This window comes from Lissotriton helveticus, chromosome 1_1 (genome assembly GCF_964261635.1).
Source record: "Lissotriton helveticus chromosome 1_1, aLisHel1.1, whole genome shotgun sequence".
Taxonomy (NCBI): Eukaryota; Metazoa; Chordata; class Amphibia; order Caudata; family Salamandridae; genus Lissotriton; species Lissotriton helveticus.
The window spans coordinates 56776102-56799922 of record NC_136057.1 but is presented as its reverse complement, the minus strand read 5'-3'; the positions used below and the strand labels follow the sequence as shown (position 1 = coordinate 56799922).

Below are 23821 nucleotides of genomic sequence, written 5' to 3'. Positions count from 1 at the left end.
TGACGTAATCCTAGAATTAAGCTCGTTCTTGAACCCACTTTGATAACTTATTGGGCATCTAAGGGGATTACGCTAGTTCGTCATCTATATGACTCTAACAATGATCCTTTACCCTTTTCCTCCTTAGCCCAACAATACTCTCTCACTAACTTAAACTGTTATACTTTTCTCAAAATAAAGGTTGCTCTTGCTAAATTACGTTTGGAGCCCAATTCGCCTACTATTACACTGTTTAATTTATGGCTTAGATCTGGGCACGTCGCTTCAAAAATTTATAAATTTCTGTCTTCCACTCCTTCTTGGAAAGGCGACCCCAGGGGAGACAGAAGGTGTCTGACTGTCCGCCCCGAGACCCACATCTCTGTATGGAATAGGCCGAGCGCCGTAGGGAGGCCTCCTTGGCGAGGCTCCTCTCCTACAATCATAACAGCTGAGCAATCACACTACTTACAGATGGACACCACACAGGAGGAATATTCACAAGAATCTTTATATAAGCAATTAAGGCAAGTTCTTGGCAGGTTTAGCAGGCAAGGATCGAGGGATCCGTAAAGTCTTGGTTTCGGGGTTAGAGGGTAGCGGGACAGTCTTGGCACCAACTGGTGCGTTGATAGTTCCAGGGGTCAGGCCGCGACAGCGTCAGCAGGGCCTCGATGATAGTTCAGCTCGGTCAGGCCGCGACAGCGACAGCAGGGCCTCGAAGATGGTTCAGCTTGGTCAGGCCGCGTCAGCAGGGCCTCGAAGATGGTTCAGTTTGGTCAGGCCGCGACAGCGTCAGCAGGGCCACGAAGGTGGTTCAGCGTGGTCAGGCTGCGACAGCGTCAGCAGGGCCTCGAAGATGGTTCAGCTTTGGTCAGGTCGCGACAGCGTCAGCAGGGCCTCGAAGGTGGTTCAGCGTGGTCAGGCCGCGACAGCGTCAGCAGGGCCTCGAAGATGGTTCAGCTTTGGTCAGGCCGCGACAGCGTCAGCAGGGCCTCGAAGGTTCCAGGGCAAGAGTTCGGATCAGGATCAGCCGCGACGAGGTCAGCAGGGCTTCGACTCCAAGATACAACTGGAGTCCTAATCCAGGGCTGGCCCAGATATAGGACTGGAGGCCTTTGATGTCCGGACCCTCGCGCCTGGGGGTCAGAGGGGCCGGGATGAATGTGTCCAGACACCCAGCAGGGGGGTGGAACCAGCGCCCAGGGAGGCTGGAGGGCGATCGATACCAGGCATCCGGGGACGGCTGGAGGGCCATCGAAACTCCCCTCCTCCGGGATCCGCCAAGTGGCCACTTTACCACCTGGGAGGATCTTGGTGCCTCGATGTCGGGGCTTGGCTGGGGCCGAGCCCAGGGCGGCCGCGGCCATGTGCTCGGGACGTGATGGGCCCAAGATGGAGTCGGGCCAGAAATGGTGGCCTGGCATGGTCGCCGGACCGGCAGGGTTGGCGAGCAGGGTCCGCCGGGGTACGAGGAAGGGGGAGAGCCGTAGGTTGCCAGGGGGGCTGCTCTCGTCGAGGTTCCGTGAAGGTTCGTGTCAGGGGGGTCGACAGCAGGTCGATGGAGGGCCGATGTCGTCCGGGGCCCGCCATGCGGGAGGGGTAGGACCACGCCACGAGGCAGGGTCCAACAGTCATCTATATGACTCTAACAATGATCCTTTACCCTTTTCCTCCTTAGCCCAACAATACTCTCTCACTAACTTAAACTGTTATACTTTTCTCAAAATAAAGGTTGCTCTTGCTAAATTACGTTTGGAGCCCAATTCGCCTACTATTACACTGTTTAATTTATGGCTTAGATCTGGGCACGTCGCTTCAAAAATTTATAAATTTCTGTCTTCCACTCCTTCTGATTTACCTACTGTTACCCAACAAAAGTGGTTGTGTCATTTTGATCAGGAACTCATTAAACATATCTCTCCAGAGACTTGGCGGTTGATTGGGAAACTTTCGCTACGCAATAAAATTGCCCCTTCTTTAATTCAATCTAAATTTTTCTCAATCAATCTTCTGCATTGGACTCCTGTACGTTTACATTCCCTAAACCTAAAGGATAAATGATCTTTGCTGGAGTTGTGGTTTGACTGCTGGTGATTTTTCACACATGTTCTATGAGTGTTCCCTCTTACAGCCCTACTGGAATTCAATACATAAACATCTTATGTTAATCTTTCAATCCCAATTCCAGCTTGCCTTTCCCATGGTTGTGTTGGGCCCTTTGGCTTCCCGAGTGCCTCTACCACTGGATACCTTAGAGCTACAATTGTTGGATCTTTTATTGACAGTAGCTGTTAAGGTGATTCTTATAGAATGGAAGTCTTTTTCTTCCATATCATACCATACATGGTGGGAATGGGTCTCTTTTTTAAGAAGTGCACATACTTCGGTGGATGAAGCTCATCTTTCCCCTACTATATCTAGTAATGTCTGGAGTTCTCTGGATTCATATATGGATTTGGCTTCGAAAGGATTGGTTGATCAATATCCCTTTGTATCGTCTAGTTAAGTATTGTATTGTCATATTTTTGTTGCACCACATTAGATCCTTCCTTTCTTCTCTTTCCTTCCCTCTCCTTTCCTTTCCCCCTTCTTTTCCTTCTAATCTTCTTTCTCTCTTTTCTTGTTTCTTTTCTCTCTACACATATTCTTTTTCTTTTATCATAGTGTTACACTTGTTGGCCATTTTTGTTCATTGACATAATTCCTCATATTTTCATATGTTATTATGTACTTTCTGTGCTTACTACATGATATATTGTTATTCTTGAAATTCACCAATTGTATCACTTTATAATATGCTTAATTATTTATTTGCCTTTTAAAATTTAATAAAATTATTGAACAAAAAATAAATAAATAAATAAATAAATGTGCTACCTGTTCCACAGTCAGACTGACGGCAGCTCCCAACCCACCCCTCTTGGGAAAGGAGTCCAAGTTGTAGGCATTTCTAATAACCAACTAATAAGCTGTCAGCAAATGTTCCCGTACAAATTGGGTCAATGATGAATGGCCACAAACTTAAACTGTGATTAAGAGCCCGTTATTATGTTAGGGATTAACCTTGTAAAATGACTTGTGGCTTTTAGGGGAAGAGTCACAATTCATTATTCATTTTGTAGGTGTGGTTTATTAAATTACATTTTGTTGTGCTATTTTTTCATGAATATTCATTGATTGCTGTCATTTTTACCACATCATGAACCATGTCAATAATGTGTTCTCTCTGTCTAAAAACTTATAAAATGTATTGTTTTGGGATATTTGCTGGAATTGTTTTATTTTACACTTTTCCTAAAGTCAGACTACATGTCAGTCCTCTTACTGATTTTGTACTTAAGAACTTTTCCTTGATTTTTAACTAGGCAGATTCTATGTCAGTTTGCTATTAGCTATTATAGAAAAAGTTTTCTTATTTCGTAGCACACATTTGTTGTGGTGGTCTGTCAATTGACTTTACAGTTAGAGTTATTTCTGATTCTGGCTTTTGATGTACTTTAGAGGTTACCTTTATGTGATTCTCCTGCAAATATTATGATAATTATTTCTCTGACTGAGTAACCATGTTTATGACTTCAGTAATTATTTGAAACCTTTAATATAGCTTTGAAGCTTGTTGTAGCTCCAAAGGCAAGGGCCTTTACTAAGGGAGCGGTCCTTTATTGGGCAGTATTGCCAGCGACGGCTGACTATAAGGTCATTACACTGTTTGCCCCATGAGGGCAGAATGTGTTAATTAATAAAACAACGGTGTCCCAGAGACCAAGGGGATTGAAACACCTCCGGTACTCGAAACCTTTGTTTCACAGCTGTTGCTGTGAATGTTGAACAGTTAACAGCCGCATGCAGGACCACAGTGGTTAATTGTTGAACATTCACAGTAATAGCTGTGAAAGGAGGCTGAAGTCAGCCCCTGGCTCTCCCTGGGCTCGACTAAACTGCTTTTCATCATTCAGGTGAGCCGGGGAGATGCAGTAGATGAGCAGAACTCCCGCTCCTTCTGAGACGCCAGTGACACTGCGAGCTACGGGAGGAGGAAGGGGGAGGATCTTTTGTGCCCTGCTACAGGCTCTATCTTCTGCCTTCTCTTGCCCAATCCATAATTTTCGGAGAGGCAGAGGCTGTGTATTAGGACATTGTAATGTTGAGAGCAGCTGGCCTATATCAGGTTTTAGAGGCTGCTGCTGCTCCGTTGTCTTCAATGGACCTCAACATTCCAATGTTCCAAGCTTTGTCTTGTGAAGGATTTATTCCAAAGTCTAGTTCTTGGGTTGCCGTCCTATAGGGCTCACAAGACACTGACCCTCCGCATCACACCTTTAAATAATGTATATATTCAAAGCGCCAACACATTGATGCCTTGTTGCTTCCATTGTTCAGCATTTGAACTCTGCATCAGCTTGAGCTTGAATTGCAGTTGCTCAGAGAACATGGTTTGGAAAAATCTAAGAGTCTGGTTGAATTATCTATGAACGGTGGGCAGAATTATGTACAAGGACTTTAACATGCCTTTTGTGAACCAGATTGTTCTAATTTGCAAGTTTCATGGGCTGGAAATGGAAAGGTGGGGGTTATGAAAACGTGGACTGGGTTGTTAGGGTTTCTTCTCTGAGACTGTGGGTGCACTCTATATTCACAGAGACCTTTTCCAGCAGAGCATCGTGTTTCTTGAACCAAAAAAAGGTATTTATTCATAACCAGAGTTGCTTGACAATGGCCTCCAGAGAACAAGAGATTCTTTTGTTTTGTAAGTTCAGGACGGTTATTTGTAAAATGTGATGAAGTGTGATTGTCTGAAGCAAAGCTATTTCTTTACTTCCTTTCAAGGTATTCTGGGATGAGCAGGCAGTGCAGCGTGGCTGCCACCCTCGGAGGAACAAAATATAATATAACTTTCAGGTAAGGATTCCAATAACTCTAAGTTTCCTTTTCCCCTGTTTCTTCTTTCTCTATTCCCTTTCTTGATCTCTGTTTTGTTTTTGTCTCTTCAGCTTCAACATTTGACTCCCTCTGTATACTATTCTTGTTGTTATAAAACTTCTGATAATAATATGATGGAGCCACATTCCTCCTGGAAATGTTGGGGGTGTAGTGCAGGTCCAGTTCCTTTTTAGGTCAGTTTTGCCCAGCAGTTCCTTAACTCTTGGCACATTTGTCTCCTCTTCTACACCACGTGATACTCTCCCCCTCTGTTCTTTCGGCATCTTTTCTCTCTGGATCTGACTTCCATCTCTTCATGTCCTCCTAAACTACTCTTTTCTGTCTTATCTACTACAAGCAAAAGGCACAGTATATGTGTGTGGACAGACATGCACACAAGGCTTGCTTTAGGGTGGTGCAACTGGTGGAGCCGCACCTGGTGCTGACCTTGGGGGCACTGTGTTTAGAAGTAACTTTTGCGTTCACAAGCATCTGCTGCACAGTTTCCTATGCTGGAACATGTGGTGAGAGTGGAAGATAGCCCTTTTTCTCTTTCTTCTGTTTTGTGTTTTCCATATCTAGACCCTTTTTCATTTCCTTTACTGTTGTGCTGTTTTTTTTCTCTTTTTCAGGTGTTGCAGTGCCCTGGTCCTGTCGAAGGAGCATGATGAGTTCTGGACCACAAAGTAAGTCCTTATCATCCGCACAATTTGAATGGTGAATGCCACCGAGCTAACTGGACACAGCGTCAGTCTATGGTGGCATTTAAAGCACTGAGTGCAGCAAGGCCAATTCCTTTGTTCCTAGATCACTGGAAAAAGGAATAGATGAAAAGTCTAGATGGGCAGGTGAGTAATAACATCTGATAATTCATTAAAAGTATTACAAATATCTCATTTGATGCCAGTCTTTGCCACAGAAATGATAAATTGATAGTGTTGGCTGCTTCTGAGAATCTGTGTCACAATATATGTGCAACTTGTGTTTCTTTCTTAAATATTAATTACGTTTGCTTCCACATCCTTGAGTTCAAGTGATCCGAAGCTCCCGATCTACACAGTGTCCCAGAGCTGTTTCAGCACTATCAGAAATGCTACTCAACTGATTTCCTAGCTACTTTTTGTCAATACTTTCTTTGGCCAAAGTATAAGGCCACACATATTTTTGTGTGTGTTCATTTACAATCTCTGACTCCATTTCTACAGGTGACTGAAGCATGAACAGAAAAAAGAAGGTTTAAATTTAGAGAAACACAACAAAAAGGATTATTTCAAGGAAAGTTAAAACATTCTCAAGCTCAAGAGAAGAAACACATTCTTTGTGCCAGGAATGGTGAGGATGTTGGAGCTTAAGAAACTGGTGAATGTGAAAGTTGTCATATCCCTAAAGTAAAATGACCATAAATCAAATGTTTACCAAGTGTCAGTAACTGAGATTAAGGAGAACATTGGCCACAATTGATCCCCATGCAGTTCACTTGCAAAAACTCAGTTCTGTAAATTCTGTTTGATGGTTTATGAGAAATGCTTTGGAGACCCAAACCCTCCCCAACAGATCAGCATCCGTAGACGTGTTGTGATGTGACAGAACCGTCAAAAAGACTAATATCCTCGGTTTACAAGCGAGGAAAGAAAAGATTGTTTAAAAGGAAGTCATTGTAAATACGCTTTCTCAGATGTCGATTCACCAAAGATGCTGGATTATCATTTCCAATATAGGAAGATTTTCCCCACCAACTCTGTCTCTTGAGTTGATCCGAGTGGTTTTAAAGTGTCCTGTACCTCCAAAGTAGATCATGTACCTGTCTTAGCCACTGAGCAAAAAAGCATATACTGGCTCAGAAAGTATAAAAGGGGCCAGTGTTACGCTATTGATAATCCATAAACCACCCTGGCATGCCCTAATCATCTGTCATTACTTGTATGAACAAACATAGCTACCAGGCAAACACTAAAGCCCAAAGACCTTATCAGTACTTTTAAAACTCCTAAATCAAATGTGATAAACTAGAATCACTAAATGGTACTAATTAAACAAGAGAAGATTCACCCGGGCATAGCTTGGAGAAAATGAATCCATGAAGGGCCTCTTAATCAATACAAGGGGCCCCTCAGTGAAAGTTAATAAGACAAGTGAGATCGGTGCCTTTAAAGGTAGGAAAATGATCTCCAGGTAAAAACTATCATTAGTTAAATACATTTTTTAAGAAGAGCATCTGAAATGTATTTTAGAAGTTAATGCTGAGTTGTAACACAAACAAGTACACAATCAGAAGTCAGAGTCAGCCTTAAGATGACATGTATCCAGGAACAAACTCAACTTGGAGAAACAAACAACTCGAATAAGAGCAATGAATGTGAGAACAGCTTTAGTTATCAATCCCACCTCACTAAACATGAGAAAACTAGCGCTGGACGAAAACCCTATCAGTGTCCTGAATGCCAGAAAGGCTATAATCACAAATCCAACCTTACGATACATGAAATAACCCACACTGTGCATAAACCCTATCAGTGCCCTGAATGCTGTAAAAGCTTCAGTCGGAAAATAACTCTCACTCAACATGAGATAACTCACACTGAGAATAAACCGAATCAGTGCCCTGAATGCTGCAAAAGCTTCAGTAGCAAATCCAATCTCACTTTACATGAAAGAACTCACACTGGACAAAAACCTTATCAGTGCTCTGAATGCTGGAAAAGCTTCAGTCAGAAATCGAGCCTTTCTGTACATGAAAGAACCCACACTGGTCAAAAACCATATCAGTGCTCCACGTGCCATAAAAGCTTCAGTTTTAGTGCCAGTCTGATTCAACATCAGGTAACTCACACTGGACAAAAACCTTATCAGTGCTCTGAATGCTGTAAAAGCTTCAGTCAGAAAGGCAACCTTACTGTACATAAAAGGACCCACACTGGGTATAAACCGTATCAGTGTTCTGAATGCCAAAAAAGTTTCTATCAGAAATCCGGTTTAAATCTACATCAGACAATCCATACTGGGCTCAAACCGTATCACTGTTCTGAATGTCAAAAAAGTTTCTTTCAGAAATCCAGTTTAACTCTACATCAGAGAATCCATACTGGGTTCAAACCGTATCAGTGCTCTGAATGCCAGAAAAGCTTCAGTCGTAAAATAACTCTCACTCAACATGAGAGAACTCACACTGGGCAGAAACCGTATCAGTGCTCTGAATGCCGGAAAGGATTCAGTCAGAGATGCAGATTAATTGAACACAAGACAACTCACACTGGACAAAAACCTTATCAGTGCTCTGAATGCTGGAAAAGCTTCAATCGGAAATCCAACCTTACTGTACATGAAAGGATCCACACTGGGCTCAAACTGTATCAGTGCTCTGAGTGCCAAAAAAACTTCAGGCATAGATCCGGTTTAATTGCTCATGAAAGAACCCACACTGGACAAAAAACTTATCAGTGCCCTGAATGCCAGAAAAGTTTCTGTGACGAATCCAGTTTAACTCGACATGAGAGAATCCATACTGGGCTCAAACCCTATCAGTGCTCTGAATGCTGGAAAAGCTTCAGACTGAAAAACACTCTCACTAGACATGAAAGAACTCACACTGGGCATAAACCTTATCAGTGCTCTGAGTGCTTGAAAAGCTTCAGTCAGAAATCCAACCTTACTGTACATGAAAGAACCCACACCGGGAAAAAACCTTATTAGCTCTCTGAATGCTGGAAAAGTTTCAGTTGGAAATCTGGTCTCACTCAATTTGGGAGAACTTACCTGTAAAAAACCTTGTCATTGTTCTAAATGCCAGGGGAGCGTCTGCTGGAGATTCAGTTTCATTCAATAACAAGAGAGATTCCCCTATGGCCTTAAATCTTCATATTTGACATTGTTCAAAATACATTCATAGTGGAAACAAAACTTCCAAATCAACACAGATACTATAATTTTATATAACTTTGCTTATTTATTTATTTTTTCAAAAGGCTTATTTTCTGCTTTTTTGTTAAATATTTTCATGAGGTCATAAATATACTTTTGGTTTTATCAACACTTTAAAAAAAAAAAAAATCTCCATTATTCATATGTCTGAGATCAGACAAATTGTTTACATAGACCCTGATAACCACACACCCAACAGCAAACACTCTAACTCATACATACCACATCACATATTCAACTCAACATACAATACAACCACTCATTTCTGCGATTGAGGTAGTCCGGATGGTACAAGTGACTTAATACGCCAGGTCAACGCGTTTCAGTGGGTTAATACCACCTTCCTCAGGACCAAAAGATTTTATCTTCTTATACTTGTGGATACAGGGTATCTTATATATCAGGAGACTATCAGTGGACCAAATCTCAGACGTAGTTCGAAGTCTGCACCGCAGTTAAAAACAAAGTTGATCAGTGTGCCCTTGTCTCACATGAGAGCTGTGCAATGCTTGTAGATCAAATTTTGCAAAATGCTAGTAGTTTTCCTTATATTGAGATAAATCGGTATGACCTTATCGTTGTAATTAGGAGCATATGATCATGTATTAGCGTTTTAACTTCTTCCAGCAGTAATTTTGAAATTGTCTATTAAGTTACCAATTTAAGAGGAGAAGTACTCATGGTCAGAAGGGTCTCATGGGTTGGGTACACTGTTAAGAAAATGTGGGAGATTGTATAATTGTAAGCTTTAGGAGTTCCCAGGTTGCTACGTCTATTTGCAATTGGCTTGGGAGTCCAGGGAATACATCTATAGAACTGGTCCCCCTGTCGTTCTTCTATCCCAATGTACGAGATGCGGCTTTGAGGAGGGACGACGGCTGGACCAGGGTGGGATTTGCTGTTCATGGGTCAAGGTATAGGCCCACCCGCTATGATATCCCTGTCCATGGAAACTATGCACACCCCAACAGATACAGTTGCCTTGATCAGGTTGACTGACTCCAGAATGGCGCATCTATTGGGGACACTCTAGGTGTAGTTTCTGAACCCGCTGGGTTGGGGACAGGGAGAGATGCAATTGACAACATCATTCGAGACCTCTATGCAGCACCTTGGGAGAGTTTAACTACCAGCAGTTCCCGGGGCCAACTAGATAATTTATTTCCGAGTCCATCTGGTCCTAATCTAATATCTGAAGCTCCACTTGATCTGGGAATACTACTGCACAGGTCCGAACTACCACCACTAGGTACCGCCGCTGAGAGGACCGGGGGGACGGTACCCAAGACTCCCGTAGGAATCATGAAGGTCCTCTCCTGGAATGTGGCAGGTATTGCCAAAAAATTAGATACAAATGATTGGGTTTCCCTAGTAGGCAGCTGTGACATCTGTCTCTTTCAGGAGACTTGGGCCAGGGAACCCTTCCTTAGAGCAGGCTATGCAACCTTCTACATTAACGCTAAGTGGAATGGTAAAGGGAGGCCTTCGGGTGGACTAGCGGTCTGGGTGGCCAGTCATATTGGCTGTAATGCAGAGATAGTACCTACTTTTTCAGAGGACATACAATGTGTTCTCCTTAAATGGCCCAACGCCTTCAATTTGGCAATTGTTAATGTGTACTCACGCCCATTCAGCGCGTCTATGGAATCATCCACTCTGGATGATCTTTCATCCAGCGGTGCAGACTTCGAACTACGTCTGAGATTTGGTCCACTGATAGTCTCCTGATATATAAGATACCCTGTATCCACAAGTATAAGAAGATAAAATCTGTTGGTCCTGAGGAAGGTGGTATTAACCCACCGAAACCCGTTGACCTGGCGTATTAAGTCACTTGTACCATCCGGACTACCTCAATCGCAGAAATGAGTGGTTGTATTGTATGTTGAGTTGAATATGTGATATGGTATGTATGAGTTAGAGTGTTTGCTGTTGGGTGTGTGGTTACCAGGGTCTATGTAAACAATTTGTCTGATCTCAGACATATGAATAATGGAAAAAAATTTTTTTAAAGTGTTGATAAAACCAAAAGTATATTTATGACCTGATGAAAATATTTAACAAAAAAGCAGAAAATAAGCCTTTTGAAAAAATAAATAAAATAAGGAAAATGATATAAAATTATAGTATCTGTGTTGATTTGGAAGTTTTGTTTCCACTATGAATGTATTTTGAACAATGTCAAATATGAAGATTTAAGGCCATAGGGGAATCTCTCTTGTTATTGTTGATACTGTCCTCTCTCTTCCCTGGCCAAAAGAATATTTTAAAGGGGGTCCCATTTATTTGCTGTCGGATTCAGTTTCATTCAACATGAGAGAACCCACAATGAGAAAGAAAATGACCCGTGCTCTCAATGTGACAAAAACTTCAGTTGTAAATGTAACTTTTCCACATAAGAGAGACAATGTGGGAGAATAAAAGTTGCTCACTGTCAACCCTGAGGAGGAGCTTTCAGCATCGCAAAACATTTACATGAAGCAGCCACAAAGACATCAATCTATTGATTGTCCTTCAAACTGTCTATGGAGAAAAGCGCACAGCGAGTGATGGAAGTGCTTGAATTAACCTCATTCCTTTGTAACTATTTGGGGCCTCATTCCATTCAGCGTATTTTGCTCCCTGAGTGTTTATAAGCAGTGGCTCTGACCCACAAAGGCCATGCGATCCTGAACTTTGAGGCCACGCTGCTAGGATCAGGAATGCATGTAACCTCGAAGTGTTTCCAGCCTTAATGAGCCTCACCAGGGGGCTGCAGCAGGAGTCCCTTTGTCGTAGGTCTCTATGGGACCAACATCTGTTCTGTGCCACGTAGGGCTGATCATTGAGAAAAACTAAAGGTGATGGATGGACTGGTAGTTAATCTCGGCAACATCCCGCCACATCATTCTCTAGTCTTTGTGTAACTACAGACAAGGCCAGCCATATGCAAACCATTCTTGGCTCTGCCCTAAATAGTCCTAATAACTTCTGTTCCAATGGGACATGGCCTCGTATTACAAAGATCCACACGAGTGGCCTCTTTCCATCTTCTTTTTGTTTCAAATGGAACCTGCTATCCCCTTAACCATGCCTCAGGCGTGCCCCGTTCCATGCTTTCGCTCTTATCATCAACCTTGAACCATCTCCATAACTTGGAAGCTCCGAAGACTTTGCAGCTGTTGTAACTGCTTGAAGTTTCCCACATTTTGATGGCCGTGGATTCAGGTTCAACTTGATGACCCAACTCTACTCTGTGGGAATTTTGCACTTCAAGCCACTTCTGTGCAGCTCGTCACCTTCTGAGACTGATTCAGCCAAAAACCTCGCATCAAATTCCAGTGTTAATCATCACCAGAGACTAAACTTATCTTTGTCCTCTCGAGCATAGCTACCGAAGTCAGCTACAATTTTGTAGGTGACTTCCTTATTGATTCAGTGGATCTGCTTTTTTTAAAATTCATTTTCCTTTTTGTTTGGTTTTGACAGCTGTTTTTGCTAATTAATAATCCTTAAATCACAGCCCTCCTTTAGATTTTGCTTCTGAATAATTATTAAGTATTCTTTTTGATCTAAACTTGGTTTGAATCTTTAAGTTCCTTGTCTATTTTTAATAAACTGTATTGAAATTTGTGACTTCCACTGTTTTGCTTTACCTTCGAGCGCGCCTTAGGCCATTCAAGCCACGGTACCAAAAGCGAGCTAAGAACACTTTAGTAGAAGAGACATTTACTTTTGCTGACCAAAGTTTGGGAAAAGCAAAGCAGGCTGACTCCAGAAAGCACACTAAGGTTACTCTCTTAGGTGACATCTGTGCCACCTGTAGATGCAAAAAGCAAAGATTATGAGTGAAGCTATTGGTATCTGTGCCCCCATAATTTGAGACTGCCACCCTCTCTCAAACAGTTGAAAAAGCTAATAATCCACCCTTCAGAGATTCATGTCTCAGCAACTAAGACTGCTCGCTCCTGCCATACAACACACACACTGTTACCTGAATCCCTTTACCTGCTACATAAACATGTTGTGCTGTGCATTGTGAACAGGCTTTCACCCCCCTTTGTATGTAAATGAGTTTCTGTGATCAAACACCCCAGGCTCTCATTTTTTCTAGTGCTGTGATAATGTGAAAACGGTAATGAGATCACAAACAAGGGCTGTATTGGGAAATAATCGTCTTCCAAGTCACACAGTAGTTTGTAGTTCTTTATTAGTCTTTTAAATTTACATCTCCCCATCCTGTTCCAAGGTAGAGTAAAGTTTGCGAAGCACGACTTTCTTGTGGCCCGCTCCCCAGATTAAGTCCATAAAAACAGAAACAGAGTCGAATTTCCTGAAGAAGTGCCGAGGCAGGTAAACTAGAGGGGTCGAGAAGCAGTATAAATGTATGAACAGCATTTTTGCAACTGTCACTCTACCCATGGGTTGATAGTGGCAGGGAGGCACAAAACTACAGGCAGCTGCAAATATTGGACATCACCTAAGTTGCCTTCTATACGTTCGTTGTCGGTGTGGTAAGTTTATCGATTAATACCTGAAGATGTCAGGGTGCCACCCCAGTGCTAATTGGGGCAGCACTTCCTGTTCTAAGTTGTTAGTTTGCGCATGGGATATAAGCTGGATTTGGTCCAATTTAGCCTCAGTCTAGAAGCCCTACCAAAATTGTCGAGAACATCCATCACCTGTGGTAGATACGAATGCACGACCCCAAGGTACACAAATGCATCATCAGCATACAGTGATATGTCCTCTCAATTTGGCTCACTCGGTATACTGATTGCTGGGTCCTGTGAACGAAACAGGGCAGCGAACAAGTCCATGGCTAGGGCGAAAGTAATTGACAGCGGGTATCTTTGCTGCATGCTTCAAAAGAAACTGAGATCTCTGCCTGTCCGGATGCGGGCCAGCGGGTTGGTGTAGAGGAGATTTATCCAGTGTAATATTTCTGGGCCTAGTTTCATGCACATCAGCACTTTCGTTAAGTAAAACTACTCCAGGGTGTCGAAGGCCTTCTCTATATCTAGTGAGAGTGCTGTGTATGGAGGCAATTCATGAAGATTCTTTTCCATCAGCCGGAGAGGCGTCATAGGTTAAGACATATTTTTCTTCCAGGTACGAAATCATTCTGGCCTTGGTGCCAATGTAGAGAGGCAGGGGAGCAACCTGTTTGCAAGGACCTTCCTGCAAATCTTGTGGTTGGTGTACCGTGGCCAGTAGGAGCGTAGCTCCAGTGGGTCCCTGTTGGGCTTAGGCAGGACCAATATCATAGCCTCACATAGGGATCCCGGCAATGTGCCCTCCTGCCGCCCCTGTTGGTACATTGGAGTAGCTTTGGAGCGAGGGTTGCTCTGTAGGTGAAGTAATGGGAACCCGTACATCCCAGGAGTTTTGTTGCACGTGATATAGTCAATCATGAAGCCAATTTCCTCAGTGGTCAGGGTTTTATCTGGTGTATGTCCCTGAAGGGGGTTAAGTCTGGGGATCGACAGTCTATTCAAATACTCATCTAATTGGGATGCTCGCACTCCCTCCTCGGCCCTGAGACAGATGTGTGGTACTACAGGAAAGCCTGGTTTTTATCTCCTTGCACATTCAATATCTCTACCACCGGGAATCTACTGGAGTTTCCGGTTGTCTTTGAAGTCAACGGCCTTAATAGCCATGCTAGAATCTGATAGTGTAGTGTTCTTAGTCTGACCACCGCCTCTCTTTACTCCTTTCGCAGAGGGTTGATTGTGTTCTAGTTTCATGCAGCTACCCCAGCAGCTACCCCAGATATATTTCCGCTGTTCATATTGTTTGTTCATGGGAGAGGTTCTGGGCTTGCAAGGCATGTTTTACACCGTGCTACATCTTGATGCACATGCCTTATGTGAGACCCTTAAAGATATCCACTCTATCACTGTTTTAGAGGCAGTTCTTTCCTTCACCTCAAAGATGGCGATATGTGTACCTTCAGTATCACAGAAGACTCTGTCCTGTGGGGCCGGGGCATACAGCCGCCTAGTAGGTACTGGTGCATGTCATCTGCCTCACTGAGTCATCATTTTGAAGTAGTTGTGGTCCAAAAGTGTGTGGCCTAGACATTCAGGTCACAAGACCAAGAAATCCACAGAGGGATTGCATAGGAGCAAGCCGATTCTGGTGTGCAGTTAGTGTACTGGTGAGAACAACGAGTATTCTTGTGTATGAGGATTCATCTGTCACCGGATGTTTCACTTCTGGGTAAGCATAAGCCAGTCCACAATGCGTAGGTCAATCTGATTGCATTCTTGTGTTGTGGTGGGGGGAAGGATCTATCTAGGGGGGTGTCATGGGCAGAATGAATCCCCACCCCATATACTCGGCATTGCCAGGGCTTGTATCAAGGGCTTGGATGAAGTACACCTGTCTCAAACTCAACACAGACAAGATGGATGTCCTCATTTTTGGGAACAACACCTCACCGTGGAATGACCCATGGTGTCCCATGGAGCACAGCATACCCCCCGCATCAATATACCATGCCCATAACCTCTGCATCATTCTGGATAGCAAGCTATCCATAAAGAAACAAGTCAATGCAGTCTCATCCGCCTGCTCTCACACCCTTTGCAGGCTCCACAAGATCTTCAGATGGCTCCCGGCAAACACCAGAAGGACCATCATGCAAGCCCTCATCACCAGCAGACTGGACACTGGAAAACAATCTGCATAAGAATCACTGCACGCCTCTAGACGAGACTCCAGACAATACAGAACTCAGTGGCAAGACTCGTACTCAACCTCCCAGAAGGATCCAAGTCACACCCCATCTCAAGAAACGACACTGGCTCCCGATTCAGAAGAGATGCCAGTTCAAGATGATGAGTCATGCCTACATGGCCTTGCACAACGAAGGACCAGCACAACAAATGCCTGACCTTCCACTAACCGTCCAGACAGCTTCGATCAGCTTCCCTCTCCCTTGCAGACACCCCACAGATCTGCTGAGCCAACAGCAGAGGATGCCATTGGAACCGCTGCAGCACAGCGCTTACCCAGCACAAGATCCTCGCATCTACCATGGATGGCCACCTTGATGACAACACAGACACTGGCTTTGTAGAGCGTTAGTTCTATCGAAGTTCAAGCCATCATGTAACCCCATTTCTCACCCTCCCTTCTGCACATCAAGAGCACCTGTGCTTTCCTTCACTATGTTCAGTCTAAGGCTGTCAACGCAGGGTCCTAGTGGTGTTCTGGGGTCATATCACCTTGTCCAATGTCATCAGGGCAAGAGCAGGGCCCGTTCACAGTTCTGCTAGAATGTTCTCCAAGGCGAGGGCCAACTCTCCATGCAGCAAGGCTCCCCCCGAAGGGTGGGTGATGGGGTGGGGCTGCTGCAAGATTCCAGTTCCACCATGACCCTGGCTTGTTTGCGTGCTGCTTGCCCATTTGTAGGCTTGCTATAGGAAGACATACGCAGCCCTCTCTTCTAACAGGGGTTGTGCCAGTGTTGTTTTGGGAGGGTACAGCTTTGGACCTGGGGCACCCCTTTTGGTTTCATCCATTCCCAGGCATCCACGGTGTTTCGAAGATTAGTGCGGCATCTGCATCCACTACTTGCAGTTTGTCTGGGAAAATTAGCGAGTATTTTAGCCCCAGTTAAAGCAGCTTCTGCTTGCGTGACGTGACGGAACCCCAGAAGCATTCCTCTTCAGACGTATAGTCCGGATATATATTCCCTGTGCTATTATCAATTTTTCAGGGGCAATTGGTACTCGCCACTTGTAGGATGTCTTTGCGATCCCGGTAGTTGAAGAGTCGAGCTACTACTGGCCGCGGGTGGGAGTCCGGGGACTAGGCTCTACCTTGGACCCTAGGCACCCTTTCCTTTGTGTAGAAGGTCAATCTCTTACTGCTAAGTACTGTGTCAAAGAGCCATTGTTCTAAGAAGAGCTCCATGTTAGGCGGCTCGGCCCCCTCTGGGAGTCCCACCAATCTTATGTTGTTTCTGCGTGACTCTCTGCATCTTCCACCCTGTCTCACAGCTTTGCAACCTTCACCTGCAGGGCCTTGAAGTGTGACTGCATCTCGGTCAGTGTAGGGCACATTCCTACCAAGACACACTCATACGTCTCCAGCCTGACTGTAAGGTTGACCTACACAGCCCCACCTCTATTCCCAGAGTGTCCAGTGTATGTCTGAGTGTAGCCTTCACATCTTTGAATGTTTGCAAATGTTTGTCAAAGTGCTCTCCCTGGGCTTGTGAACTCTGTGGGGCAGTGGTCTGTAGTGTCTCTTGTTCAATGAGAAGATGGAAAGGTTCCTTCCCCCCACTGTCCATGTCCCCCTTAGGCTGTCGTTTTTTTGACCATCTTTGTGCAGGAGCGAGTTGAGAGTGGTCCGCGTCTGAAGTGCTGTGAGGGCCCAGTGCGCAACCCTCTATTCAGTAGGACGCGTCCGCTATAGTAGCCACTCCTGCGGGGTAGGCATAAGGAATCTCCCCTCTGGTGCCCCGCTCTTCAACCCTCTAATCAGTCGGACATGTCCGCCCCACCAATCACTGCTGCCAGATAGGTGTAAGGAATCTCCCCTTTGACGTCTCGCTCTTCCCCCTCTGTTGCTCACCAATGCGATGAAGGAGTCCAATTTTCCGTACTGGTGTGGTGATTGGATTACTCCTGGCTTCTAGTATGGGGGAAGTTCATCACAAGTGGGACCCTTCACGTCGTTCTGAATGCTCCATATCCTCTTTGGTCCCGCCGGCTCAGGGCATCAGGCTCGCTTAAGGTGTTCTCAACGCATCCCAATGTGTTAGTCTGCACTGAGAAAGACAGCAACAATTTGTGTTCATCAGCTATGCTATGGGAAAGCATCGTGCCCAGCCTTCCGTGCCTGTTCCAATGATCAGGGTCCTCTGTTTCAAATAGTAGCCCCGGAGGGTGATGGGAGAATGGTGCACCCTGTTGTGGTGGCTGGGGAGGTGCTGCATGGCATGTATCCCAGGCCCGCAGCCTGCAGATCGACCAGAGGGCTTGCGCCTCTTGCCCATGCCCGTCTCTTAATGGGCATCTCATTCTGGGGGTGCCTGACCAGTGTTATCTAGACCAGCTTCCCTCCAGGCCCATCTCTGTGATATACTGCATTTTTTCAACCCTTGAGGCGGAAGCCGGGGGAGCTCTGCACTTCCTTGTGCACACTACTGTAAAACGTGAGTTATTGAATGACAAATAACCCGTGTTTTTAAAACTTGTAGAAATTTTAACTGGCCGATTTTAAATTGTTAAGTACCTTCTTGGAGCGAGATTGCTTCGCCCAAGACCTTTTTGGATCTCCCCTCTCAGCGCTGCTGTATTTAGGCGCTGAGATCGAGTACAGCCACTTTGGCCGCCATCTTGGGTAGGGCAAGGCTGCCTGCCCAGGTGATCGCTCCTCCCGCCCTCCCAGGATATTTAAGGACTCCTCCCTCCACCCTTCTGGATACTGCATTTTTTCAACCCTTGAGGCGGAAGCCGGGGGAGCTCTGCACTTCCTTGTGCACACTACTGTAAAACGTGAGTTATTGAATGACAAATAACCCGTGTTTTTAAAACTTGTAGAAATTTTAACTGGCCGATTTTAAATTGTTAAGTACCTTCTTGGAGCGAGATTGCTTCGCCCAAGACCTTTTTGGATCTCCCCTCTCAGCGCTGCTGTATTTAGGCGCTGAGATCGAGTACAGCCACTTTGGCCGCCATCTTGGGTAGGGCAAGGCTGCCTGCCCAGGTGATCGCTCCTCCCACCCTCCTCCCACCTTGCTCTGTAATGGATAAAAGCAGCAGACCCATCCGTCCGCGCAGCGGGCGGGCGCAGCGCGCGCCAAAGGCGAGCCCGTCTGCGCCCGTCCGCGCCGGGACCGGGCCCAGGGCCACGACCCCTGCTCGGCCCATCCTGTACAAACGGAGTACTCTGCTGAGCCTTTGCCCAACCCATACCTCTCGTTGCACCAAATTTGACCTGACACATACTCCCACGGGCACCAATACAAAGTGCTCTCATTGTGATATCGTCGTCCCCTTTAATAACGGCATCTCCCACACTCAGGTCTCTAAGCAGGTTAAGGAGAAGTACATCACCATGGCCCTAATCAATGCGCGCTCTCTGGGCAAACACTGCCAAGAGATAGCCGATCTCATCATCGACTACAAATTAGATGCCCTGTATATTACGGAAACGTGGATGGACGAGGCATCTGCACCCGACTTGGTCACGGCAGTCCCACCTGGCTATAATGTTTATAGGCAGGATAGAGAGAAAAACAGAGGTGGTGGCCTGGCTATCATAGTGAAAGACCAATTTAAGGTCCGCACATCCCCTATCCCTGCCATGTCTTGCGAAGCTCTACATTTTAATATAAAATTCACACCGTCTTTTAGTTTTAAGGGAGTTCTCCTCTATCGACCTCCTGGGGCTAGAGCAGCTTTCCTAACAAACTTAAGCATCTTAATAGAATCAATAGCCACAGATGAGTCCATTACTGTAATGGGCGATTTTAATTTTTATCTTGAACAAAATAATGATAGAGATACTATCACCCTCACATCAGACTTAGAAATTATAGGTCTTAAGCAATTGGTCACGGCCCCAACCCATCAGGCAGGACATACTCTAGATGGCATGTTCACGAACGTGGAAGACCTTCAGGTGACCGAAATCCTTCCCATGACATGGACCGACCACTCGGCCATTTTCAGTAGGCTGACCATTAAAGATCCGTTTAGGAAGAATACTTCCCATCCCAAGCCAGGCACTTTCAAGGCGTGGAAGGACATAAATTACAACAACCTAAATATACTTTTAAATAATACCAAACCTGAACTATCTAATGATCCCTGTACTTCTACTTCTCAATTTTATGAATGGCTGAGTGACGCCACGTCTCAACTGGCACCCACTAAGTCCCACTCAAGAAACAGAAGTACGCCGACTGCTCAATGGTACACAGAAGAGCTAAAAATACAGAAACAATTAACGAGAAACAGGGAAAGGTACTGGCGACGAACTTACGACAGTGAAAGTAAGAATAAATATAAAGAAGCGCTAGCCACTTATAAAACTATGATCACGACAGCAAAGAAGCACTTCTTCTCTCTGCATATAGAACATGCTAAAAATTCCAGCAAACAGCTGTATAACTTAGCTAAAACCCTATCGGGTAACACACCAGACTTAAACCCCCCCATCACAATTACTATGTGATGCCCTGTCTGAGTTCTTCTTCACAAAGGTGAACAATACATATCAAGCTTTCACCTTGGAACCTAATACTACTGCTGCCCCTTTCTCGCAGATAGTTCTGAGTAATACCATGACGAGTTTTAAACCTTTAACGAATGATCAAACTAAAACCATACTGAGGTCCATTAAATCAGGCTCTGCATTGGACCCCTGCCCCACTTCGGTGTTAGCCATGGTTTCAGATACAATTAATCCCATTATCACTCACGTTTGCAACATAATATTGAGCTCTGGGACCTATCCAGACTCTTTAAAAAACACATTGATTAAGCCTTTGCTTAAAAAACCAAATCTTGACAGGAATGACCTGAAAAATTACCGGCCTATAGCAAGTCTTCCTTTTTTGGCCAAACTGACAGAGAAAGCCATGAACCAGCAGCTGTCGGAATATATAGAGAGAAACAATCTGCTTGATGATACCCAGTTTGGGTTCCGTAAATATCATGGAACCGAAACTGCTCTCATCAAAGCAGCGGATGATATTAGACTCATCCGGGACCAAGGAGGGACAGCTTTGCTGGTACTCTTGGACCTCTCGGCAGCATTCGACACGGTTGACCATAAGACCTTGGTCGACCGTGTCGAAAAAATGGGAATCCACTCCACTGCGAGAAACCTGCTTGCCTCCTTCCTGGCTAATAGAACTCAGGCGGTCACTCTTGGACCATTCCAATCTGCCAAATTGTCGTTGCCGTGTGGGGTTCCTCAAGGCTCATCCCTTAGTCCGACACTTTTTAACATCTATGTGTCGGACCTTGCTAGTGTCATCAAAGCACATGGGATGAGCCTAACCTCATACGCAGACGACACACAGTTGGTGTTGGCCATTAAGGGTGACGGACAGGAGGTGGCAGAAAGGTTCCAAAGAGGCATGACAGCTATCGGTGAGTGGATGGCAGGAAACTGCCTGAAGCTCAACTCCGAGAAAACGGAGGTTGTCATTTTTGGCAATCTCTCGCCACCGTGGCCCACTATTTGGTGGCCATCAGCATTTGGCAAACCACCCTGCCCAACCCCCAAGGTGAGAAACCTAGGAGTTACCTTCGACAACCAGCTTAACTTTATGGCTCATGCCAATAAGGTAGCGTCCACGGCCCATTTTAAACTCAGAATAATCAGGAAAATCTTGCCTTTTCTGCCTGACACAGCCGCCAAGACCCTGGTCACGTCATTGGTTTTAAGTTCACTAGATTACTGCAACGGACTCTTTCTGAATGCACAATCCAGAGTCACAAAAAAGTTGCAGACGGTACAAAATGCGGCCGCACGCCTGCTGTCCAAAAAACCAAAATTCGCACCCATCTCAGATACTCTGAGGTCCTATCATTGGTTGTCTATTCAAAACAGGATAAAGTTTAAAGCTATGTGCATAGTCTACAAGGTAATGCAGGATCAGGGGCCTCGCTTCCTAAAAGACCACCTAATACCTTACAGTCCTGCCAGAAAGCTACGATCTTCATCACTTAACCAATTAGTGGTCCCACGTAGCAGAACAGTGACATGGGGTGACCGCCGCTTCCTAGTTGCGGCCCCCAAAATCTGGAACACCCTACCATACCACATCAAAGCCAGTCCATCGCTCTTACAGTTTAGGAAAAATCTGAAGACGTGGTTATTCAACCAATAATACAGTACACCTACCGCATCCTCACCTCTAAGGAATGACATAACTGCAGTCTAGCGCCGAGACACCCAAGGGTAATTGTTCGCGCTCTATAAGTGTCAGAAAATAAATAAATAAATAAATAAATCTCCCCCTCTACCACTGCCGACCGGCCCCGGCCTCAGGTGGCCAGAGCAATCCATGGGAGACCACGGCTACAGATGCATGCAGGCTGCGGCTCTCTGGGTGGGTCATGGCACACTGGAGAGTCTTTCAATAGTGGGGACACTCATGCTACACCTCCACAAGTTCAGTGTGGTCCCTGATGTTTGTCGGGTTGAATTTTAAACTCCCTGGGCACGGACTCAGTTCAGGGCACCAGTACAAATTGGAAACCACATTGAACTGTGTTCATACACCGCCCACTGTGCAGTGCAGGAAGTGTTTTCCGGTCGTTATCATTCCCACTAGATGATTCAGGGACAAAGTGAAACTCCGAACCCTCTTTCATAAGTGAATAACACTCAAAATTGCAATAAGAAGCATGGGATATGCTTTAAAATATGGTGTTATAAAACCTAGGTGTAGAGCATAAATTATGAACGGTAACCAGACAGAAGGCGAAAATAAATGTAGTAGTGCATGACATGGTCAGGAAAATAATATAATCTTTTCTAATATGGTAGGGAAGTTCTTTCATCCTACCACCCTAGATCTACGTCCAGGCTCTATGCTAAAACGTAGCACAAGCAGTACATAGAAACCCTGTGAATCGAGTTTCTTGAGATGGATCGCTCAGCATACCTTCCCTCGGTGTTTGGCTGTTCTCTATCACAGCTTTGCCCAGGTATGATATCAATCAATAAATCAATCAATCAATCAATCAGTAATCTTATAAAGCGCAACTACTCACCCGTGAGGGTCTCAAGGCGCTGAGTGTGGAGGTGGGGGGTCGACCTGCGGTTCAGTGGAAGAGCCAGGTCTTGAAGTCATTCCTGAATTGTTGCAGCGATAGTGATTGCCTGATGAGCAGAGGCAGAGAGCTCCAGGTCTTCGCAGCGAGGTAGGAGAACGATCTTCCTCCAGCCGTGGTCTTGCGGATCCGTGGGATAGTTGCCAGGTCCACTTGGGCAGAGCGGAGATGTCTAGTGGGAGCGTAGAAGGAGCAGCGGCGGTTGAGGTATGCATGACTGGTGTGAAGGGCTCTGTAGGCATGCATGAGAAGCTTGAAGGTGATTATTTTATTGACAGGTAGCCAGTGAAGGACTCTCAGGTGGCCGGTGATGTGCTTACAACATGGGATGTTCAGGATGAGTCTGGCGGAGGTGTTCTGGGAGGTCTGCAGTTTTGTTGGGAGTTTCTGGGTGGTGCTGGCATAGAATGCATTGGCGTAGTCTAGTTTGCTGCTGACGAGCGCATCGGTGACCATTTTCCTGGACTCATTGGGGATCCACTTGAAGAGGTTATAAAGGAGGCGGAGCGTGTGGAAGCAGGAGGATGAAACAGCGTTGATTTGGTGGTTCATTGAAAGCGAGAAGTCCAGGATGTTGCTGAGGTTTCATTTGTGGTCTGTGAGTGTGGGGGGAGTCTGAGAGCTGCGGGCAACCAAGATCCATCCCACGTGGAGGGAGAGGAGCCCAGGATGTGGTGCAGCGGCCAGAACAGCTGACTCCAGCGCACAGGGCTCACTGCTCGAGCCCCAGCATTGGCCGCAGCTCAGCATCATGTAACTCTGGGCAACAGCTCACTTAATCTCCCCGACGGCCCCAGCGCCTGGATACCCTTAGGGGTGATAAATCACACTTTACAAATCCGCAATTTAGGGACATGCTTGAGTAAAGGAGGAGTTTGCTTAATCCAATCACTTTTAGGTGCTTTTATTTAATCTTGAGGGATACAGTTTCTGTATTTAATTTTACTGGTGTTTCTTTTTCCTCGGCTGTTGTACGTTACAGGGAGTGGGTGCTGATGGCTTTTTCCACGTATCATCTGGAGATCAGAGAGTCTGCCTTTCTGCATTTACACTAGGTGAAAGCTGTTCTTTGTTGATTCTATTTTTCACTTTCGTTTTGAATTTAGGTGCAAGAGTTTTCATGATGTTCCACCTGGGAGGAGGCATTTTCAAGTATCAGCCGTACCAAGTGCCACGCACCAGGGGTTAGTGTAACACATTGCAAT

General features: G+C 45.3%; 1 protein-coding gene across 1 annotated transcript in view; it reads left to right on the top strand.

The window, feature by feature from the left end:
* Positions 1–23821, top strand: part of LOC144823125 (uncharacterized) — a 328250-nt gene that overhangs the window by 108846 nt on the left and 195583 nt on the right. Inside the window, exons 4-5 of the mRNA XM_078681365.1 lie at positions 4810–4881; positions 5535–5588. The gene's annotated coding sequence lies outside the window, so the exon portion shown is untranslated. The remainder of the gene's footprint in view (positions 1–4809; positions 4882–5534; positions 5589–23821) is intronic.